This window comes from Helianthus annuus, chromosome 8 (genome assembly GCF_002127325.2).
Source record: "Helianthus annuus cultivar XRQ/B chromosome 8, HanXRQr2.0-SUNRISE, whole genome shotgun sequence".
Classification (NCBI taxonomy): Eukaryota; Viridiplantae; Streptophyta; class Magnoliopsida; order Asterales; family Asteraceae; genus Helianthus; species Helianthus annuus.
In genome coordinates this window covers 42214060-42222818 of record NC_035440.2, presented here as the reverse complement: position 1 = coordinate 42222818, position 8759 = coordinate 42214060, and the positions used below count along the sequence as shown (strand labels likewise).

General features: G+C 34.9%; 1 long non-coding RNA gene across 2 annotated transcripts; it reads left to right on the top strand.

Moving 5' to 3' along the window:
- The first annotated feature begins 4171 nt into the window (after window positions 1-4171).
- Window positions 4172-6741, top strand: LOC110872662. 2 transcript variants are annotated; one of them, XR_002554591.2, is made up of 4 exons: window positions 4173-4569; window positions 5068-5155; window positions 5246-5325; window positions 6218-6741. It is a non-coding gene; the product is annotated as an uncharacterized LOC110872662 (long non-coding RNA). The 2 variants fall into 2 exon arrangements; XR_002554590.2 differs by lacking the exon at window positions 6218-6741 and having other exon boundaries at window positions 4172-4569; window positions 5246-5504.
- Window positions 6742-8759: the final 2018 nt, after the last annotated feature.

Here is an 8759-nt window from a genome sequence, read left to right as displayed (position 1 = left end):
AATCAAGATTTGACTTTTTATTATTGGTAAACGGCATTAAGGTCAAGCAAGAGTAAACCAACATCGGAAAATCATTTTTGTAAATACCTTTGTGTTTTAAATTTGTCTTAGTTTATTGATTTTAGGGGGAGTAAATCCAAAAAAAAAAAAAAAAAAAACTGAAAATCCAAAAACATTGAAAAATTTCAAAAACACAAAAACAATAGAAAAACAAAAATGAGTTTCCTGGCGAGCAAAAGAGAAAATGATAGTACATCAGTGGTCTATCCAAACCTCTTTAAACCTTAAATGAAAAACGATAAGCAGCTCTATATAAGATGTATCGGTAGGCTCACAATCATTTTAAAGTGTGTAGGGTGATATAAATCTTAAATCGACTGAAGACCAGGTGGGAACCATTCATTGGCATATGGTCTTAGTACCGAAATTTCGCTTGAGAGATTGCCGAGGTTCTGAGATATTCGGTCTTTATGCTGCTTATCATCTGGGTATCATGGTTGTATCTTTTACCGAAAAATAACGGGGACGCAAGTCTAGATCTTCCATGATACTATACATACGTGTACATACTGCATTCGACCTCAATAAGTGATAAACAATCACATGTCCAAACAAATAAGTGATAAAATATCACATTTATCCGGGAGTCAAGTTCGTCTCTCTGCTGTACGGAAGTACTGACCTGTTCACGGACTTGCTCCTGTGCCCTCATGCATATGAAAATCAAGTTCCTCATCAATAAGTGATTCTATCACATAGGGCTTGTTTTCAAATCAAAATAAGTGAGAATCTCACATCATATACGGTCAAACAGATGATAATCGGTATACTCACCGGTAAGATGAATCCTCGTGCATACCTTGATACGGGAATGTGTCGTGATGTGGATGAACACCGGTTGGTAAGTATAAATCATACCTCAACGTATCCCCTCGCCATGATTACATCTGATAAGTTGAGCTTATGTGGACAACAATACCGATAATTGTTATAGGATGCTTATCTTAATGTTAACTAACTGAACAAAGAGAGTGTTTTGGCTTGACCGTGCACTGATATGATTCTCTTACCCTCGAAACTCGCAAAAAGAATGTCTGTATATTTTTATTTACTGCTTTCAGTCTTTACATTTGAAAAATTCAAAAATACCAAAAAGATTTTAGGTGTGTTTTAATATAAACTTTATAAAAGCCAAAAAGATTTTATTTCTATTTTATTTTCGATCGTACGATGTTGGAACTCGAGTCTTCGTTGCCTGAAACCTGAATGAAAACCGAATTGACTAAATCTTCATAAACGGTCGAAATTTGCAAGTTTTGAAAGTTAGAAACTAAAACTGACAAATTTACTAAACTTTCAAACTGTCGGACGGTGTTTGATTGTGACATGGTCATTCGTGTGTCATTTGTTTATATAAACTATATTCCAAGCAGTTGTTCTCATTACGCGTTTAGATTTCTTGCATGTGCAGATTCTAAAGGTAAGGAGAACATGGTCGATGACAAGCTTCGGAATGAAGACACGACGTGAAGGCCCTCAAAGGATGAAAATGATCGAGTTGCCACTGACCATCATCAACACCACAAGGATCTCAAGCTATAAAGATCAAGTCTTTCACGAGCATAACTCAAGGGGGAGCTTATGTTAAGGGGGAGTTTGTCAACACACTTCCTACATGAAACGGGGAGTTTGTTGATACACTTTCTGCTTTCAAGACGTGAAGACTTTGAAGATCCTCCGACATTGAAGACTTGAAAGAACGTCAGAGACTTGAAGACACGAAGATCGAGACAAAGCTACAGCCAAGGGGGAGTTTGTTGGTGCACTTATGTCTGTACTTTGTCTGTATTTTGTCATGATACAAAACGATGTCTTTTGTTAGTCTGGGTTACGTCTTAGGTTTGTTAATATGTGTGTTTGATGTAAGTTTGACCAAGTCAACCATCCTCCTGGTTTGACTTGGCCAAACAGTTAGAACATGGTTGTAACATGTTTGTGTCGAAGGATGGGTCATCGAAGGATTGTTTAGATCCTTCGATGAGCTCGAAAGATAAACCTTCGATGGATGTTGATGGACCTCGAAGGATATCATCCTTCGAGGTATATGTGGATCCTTCGATAGGTTTCAGATCGATAGATGATCCTTCGATCAGTCTATCTGATCCTTCGACCAGACGAGCTGTGATGGGTATATATACTCATGTAATGTGTTCACTTAAGTGTGTGAGAAAGTGTGAGTGAACTTAGTCTTGTAGAGAGCGTATTTTCAGTTTGGTCAAGGGCTGTAACCGTGTCCACTGAAATACAAGAGAAAACTTTGATATCTCGTGTGTCTACCTTTCTCTTTGTAGCTTGTGTTCTCATATAAACTACCGGTTTGCATTCTAGCTTGGATTCCGCACTTGCTAGTGTGTTAAACATAACAAGGATAAGGTTTAACCTCAACCTCCGAGGGACCTACACGTGTTAGGCAGCTCCTTTAGATGAAAAAAAAATTAAATCGAGTCAACCAATTAAAACAAAAAACTTTTATAGTTTTGCTAGAAAAATTAAAACGATTAGGAAAACGTAACTTTGAACTGAGGGGGAAATCATAATTTTGTTTCAGAGATAAAATCGTAAATTAAATGGACCAATGGGGTTGAGGGCAAAATCGTAACTTGGCTGTGTGAGGAAAAAAAACTAATGGCAAAACTATAAATTTAAACGGGGCAAAATCGTAATTTTGAATCGAGGGCAAAATTGAAATTTTTAGCTGGGAACAAAAGCGTAAATTTATTTTTAAATGGGGGTAAAAACATAATTTTGAACAGATGACAAAATGGTTATTATAAGGGAAAAAACGTAATGGCAAAACTGTAAATTTAAACGAGGCAAAATCATAATGTTGAACCGAGGGAAAATTGAAAATTTTTAGCTGGGAGGAAAAGCGTAAATTTATTTTTAAATGAGGGCAAAAGCATAATTTTGAACTGATGGTAAAATCATAATTTTAAAACGGGATAAAATTGTAAATTTATTGTGTCAATAGGGGAGCGTCATGCATAAGTATAAATATAAACGGGACAAAATCGCAATTTAAAAAAAAAAAAAAAAAAAAAAAAAAAAAAAACAACCATAGGGTGGCATATGGCCGCCCAACTCACACAATCAAATCAATGGACTATTGCCGCCGTTGTTTTTTTTTTGTAGTAGGTAAAGGTAATTTTTATAGTAGGTAATAGGTAATTTGAAGTAAATAGGTACAACCTTGAATCCGAAATGCCCCAAAACATATTGAAAGGCTAAATGCAAATGTATATGAAGTATGAGGGGCTAGATGAAAAATTATACTTATTTTAGTGACTCATTGGTAGTGTGCAATAAGTGTCACTGTCATATAATATCAGTGAAAGGCTAAATGCAAATGTACATGAAGTATGAGGGGCTAGATGAAAAATTATACTTATTTTAGTGACACATTGGTAGTGTGCAATAAGTGTCACTGTCATATAACATCAGTGAAAGGCTAAATGCAAATGTATATGAAGTATGAGGGGCTAGATGAAAAATTATACTTATTTTAGTGACTCATTGGTAGTGTGCAATAAGTGTCACTGTTATATAATATCAGTGAAAGGCAGAGGCTAAATGCAAATGTATATGAAGTATGAGGGGCTAGATGAAAAATTATACTTATTTAGTGACTTGTTGGTAGTGTGCAATAAATGTCACTGTTATATAATATAACTTGAAGTAACGGTTGGAAATTTTTTTAACAACAAATTTGATGACTGAAGTACCACCGTACCATCAACGGAACCATCTGATCATATCCATCTTCACTGGGCAATAATGTCTATACACAAGGAAACCCAATAAATCTGACTCCCATGTGAGAATCAAACCAAGGATTAATGGTCCATACTCCATAAGTCTTATTTCAATTCCAAGATACTATTAGGCAATAATGTCATGGGTCAGTTAGAACTTTAAATCTGAAATGTCTCGGAGCATATTAAAAGGCGTGGTTTATAAAGTATGAGGGGTTAGATGAAATATTTTACGAGTTTTATATATAGGGAAGGATTTATTGGAGAACACCGAAAAAAGGCGTGGTTTATAAAGTATGAGGGGTTAGATGAAATATTTTACTAGTTTTATAAATAGGGAAGGATTTATTGGGGAACACTGAAAAAAAAATTGGCGAACTTGGGAACTAAGGGCATTTTTGTCCAACTACATTCCAAAGTTTATGAGTATCTCTCGGACTGCCATGAACCACCGGTCCACCGCCACCACAACCGCCACCCTAACTCGTTGATTCACACCAGAGCCAATCCTTCAAGCATATGTTCGTCTTCTTCGTGTTCGGATGATGACGATGATAGTGACATGTGCGTACGAGATTTGAATTTCAGTAGTAATGGTTTGGTATCGTTCGCTAGGGTTCCGATGGGGGTTTTCGGTGACTATGAGGTCTGGATCTCGCAACCGTCGTCGGTGGAGGAGCAGCGGCTGCGGTTGCTCCGCCGATGGCACTCGCCGGTGATAAACACGTGGATTCGTCTTCTGGCAACTTGATATTGGGTAAATCTATCCTAGTAGATGTTGTTCATGTTAATCATGTTCATAATGTTCATATTTACATGTAAAAATCATTATTTTGATTTTGTAAGAGAGATTTTAATAGCTAGGTTTTGTACAGTTTAAATATTTAGAAACAACAAACTAAGCCATTCACTATTGATTGAAAATTTTGAAATCGACCGGCCGAATTTAAAAGAATAAGCTGGCCGTGAAACCAAACCGATGAAACTGTGAAACCGGTTTGGACGATTTCAAAGCGGACTGTAAAACCACTACTAATTATGCTCCTTTTGATCATTAACTGTTTATGGTGACAAATGTGTTTAATATGGAATCTTGTTGAATTAAATTAACAAGTGAAATTAAATAATAATTCAAAAAAATTGAACTAACTCAAGTATATTTATTAAACATTTATAGAACAATAAAGTTGCAAATAGTAATAGACAAGTAGTAAATTGTGTCTAAAGATGTTCAGGATGATATTTGTTGTTTCAGCTGGAAGGTCCAAGGGTCCTATTTCAAGTGCGGTATCTACTTCATCCCACAAGAATGTCATTTCGGAGCCCTTAAATATTCAACAAAGGTTTACACCTAATCTATATTGTTTTATCCTGAGTATTAAAACAACATATTTAGTTCTTTTGGAAAATCTGATAATTTGTAATTGTAACAGCGACCCAAGAGAGACGCAACCCCATACCCCATCATACTATACACAGTCGAACTTTACCCTCAACGGTTTCATCTAATCAGGTGCAACCCTTTATTTTATGTTACTGACATATCAGCAGCATATATGAAGCTCTCAAGTCTCATTTGATATTGCATTGTATTTGAAATATCTGAATGTACTGCGGCATGCTGAATGAATCTGTTTACCTTGAAATCCACTAATGTTTTCTTAATAAATGAAGATGCGTAATGTTATAATATCCGAAATTCCTTAAGTTATGTTTAAGATTATAGTCGAATGGCGGGAGCCTATGTTAAGAGTTTCCTCAATTTGTATGACTTGAAAACTAGGATTTATGTTTGTATGGCTAAAAAGGGGCGAACGGTAAGAGTATTAATCATGTAAGTAAAGCTTTAGTCATGTGAACTCATTCATTAAGTAGGGAATCAAGAGCAAAAACTAACTTGTAGAAAAATTGAAATCCCATTCAATCTTCAGATATGGTTACCAAATTCAGCAATTTATGAGTGCACTTAGAGAGTTACACGTATATGTGTAGTATGCTTTAGCAGAGGCGTCTCCGAGAATTCACGTACCCTGTTCGAGCTTGAAAAAATATGCCCTTCCGTAATGTTTTATTATTATTTAAAAAAATAATCAAGTTAGTATTGAGCTCAATAAACCTAATGCCAAGTGGGCTAAATTTCTAAACCCTAAAAAATGATTTGTAAATGGGCCTATATTGGAATTGATATGTGTTTACTTTAAAAAAAATATAACATATACATATCAGATTTTTTTTTTAAATCGCGTGCCCCTCGAAATCACGGGCCTTGTGCGGAGGTCCTCCCCGCACACCATCAAAGCCACCCCTTGGAAAAAGAGGATTTAGTGTTATAAATACGCCAAAATCCCGAGCACACCACTTGTTATTTTGTAATCGCACCCATTAAACTTATCAAAGCCCTGCAGGAAGGACCTGCGTGTATGAAGAGAATGGAGAGAATATAACATCACCGGACTTTGATTTCTGGCAGCTGCAAGGGTGCCTGGTTATTAGGGGTTTGAACGTGAAAAAGAAACAACAAGATGGGCTTGAAGTTGAACTTTTGGTGGTATTTATTTTCTACAGATGGGCTTATAATAGCGTTTCTTTTACTTGAGCAAGTAAAGCCCGTATCTATTACTGTCATCATAATGGTCATTCATAACTCATAAGTCATAACGGACTAACGGTGGCTAATAATCTAGTAACCATCAAATTAAAAAAAAAAAAAACAAATACAAAGAAACAGGGTTTTTTTTTTTATAGGACGATATATCTTTTCTATTATTAGTTTATTTGATTGATGTGCTATACGGGAAATGTACTTCATATTAATTTTCTTTTACTTTATTTCCTCATTTGTAATAAGTTTAGTTAATTTAGAGTTTCATTTTATGATCAAGAAATGTATATGATCAGGCGATGCTTTTTATCATCATGATGTATTTTTAAAAATATACTGTGGTAAAAAAAACGTTATAATCGATCTTTATTAGTCTAAGTTATTATTACAAGTTGATAATTGTTGTCATTATAGTAATCGATTTGTAAAAAAGGTAACTAATATATGATTGTAAGACCACCCGTAGTGGTAAGGATTCTGGCGTTTTTCTCCTCCAATAACGCCTAACAACGCCAAGCCCCCACCCCCGGGGCGTTTTCCGGCGTGTTTTTGCAAAAATAAGCCACCGGCGTGATTTGAAAAACGCTAAAATGGCTAATCTTTGGCCAATCAGATAAGAGCATGTGGTTTAAAGAGAAAGAGATGGAATTTTTGGGTTTGAGTTTGCCGGGTTTTTTGGGTTTGCCCTAATTTTAGCCGGAGATGTTGTAGGTGTCACGCACGAAGAAGAAGAAGAAGGATGGAGGCGGGTGGTTGTTTTAAGAGTTTCCTCAGTTGTCACATTAGGCCCCTGTGGTTTTAAACTTCAATATCTTTAATATTTCCAGTTTCAAAAATGTTATATCAGTCCCTAAAGTTTTGTTTATTAAATGTCTCATTTGGATCTTTTATAGAACTTAAAATTTTGCAATGTAATTTTTTAGTATTGTAATTTTATTTAATTTAATGAAGTATTTTAAGTTTTTAATTTAAAAAAATAAATAATCGTGTAATGGTTGGATGGGGTGTTATTAGGCATTATTCCACTACGCCACTTTTGCAAAAACGCCCAATAATGCCCCCATGCTGACTGGACTGCCACATGACAGAAAACGCCACAGGGTGGGGGCATTATTTTTCAAACCACTACGCATGGTCTAAAAGTAGAAGAGAAAAAATATGTTAATGATTCGGCTCCGTTGTTGTGTACGGATTTTTTGGATCGTTGCTTTTTCGGCCATATTATGGTTTTTTTTTTTATTTTAGTGATGTTTTTTTATTATTGTATCATATATTTATTATGTAACTAATCTAACGTTTGTTGTACTTTTGTTGATTACATTAAATTTGGTTTAATTAGCCTATTTATATCACCCGATCCGATCAGATCCGACTTGAATCGGACTGAAAAATTATTATATAGAGATAGACAAATGATCCTTATAAATTTCCGCACCCCATAAAAAAATTTATTGGGTCTGCCACTGCTTATGGAATGGGTGATTTCATTCCATTGACCAACCAAACACCTTTTTCTTCATCCACTCGTAATGATCTATTCCATTCCGCCTCCATTTCCTGCATAATGAAAGAAACCTATGAACCTTAAAGTGAAGCCGAGGATGTATAGAACGACGATCAATGGGAGAAAAATAAGACGTGGAAGTGGAAAATCTAAACACTGAATACAAAACCTAAAAAAGCAATCCAGTTGTGAGTGATCTTTAATATTTGCTTATTTGATATTTGGTGGTCTAGTCATACGAAATTAAGGCTCAGACTATCCGGACACCTTGTCCGCCTATTTTCACACTTTTTGAAACCTAGACGCCTCGTATAGCTCTATACGAGGCGTACATGCACTGAATTCGATGGGGTCTCAGAGGGTGTCAGGCACGATGTTTAAGGAACCCTATACGAAGGGTATAGCCCTATACGAGGCGTCCATGTTTGGTTTTTTTTTTTTTTTTTTTGGCTGAAATGAGGGGTGTTTTGGTGGGTTTTGGTATGGTTTTTTGGATAGTTTTTGAAGATGTGTTTTTTTGTTGAAATTTTTTTTGGTTTTAAAAAAAGTTTTTTTTCTTTTTTACACTATAAAAAGTTTTTGTTTTTTAAAAATCTATCCAAAAATTTTAAAAATCGTTCTTTTTTGGTTTTTAAAAAAGTTTTGTTTTTTTTTTTTTGTTTTTTACACTATAAAAAGTTTTTGTTTTATAACGATTAAATCAACTATTTTAAAAATCGGCTCTTTAAATATATTATATCGATTAAATATTATATTGTTTTTAACATTTTACTTTTTTAAATATTATTCTTTCGATTAAAATTTTATTTCTTTCAAATATTGTTTCCGTATTATATTCAGG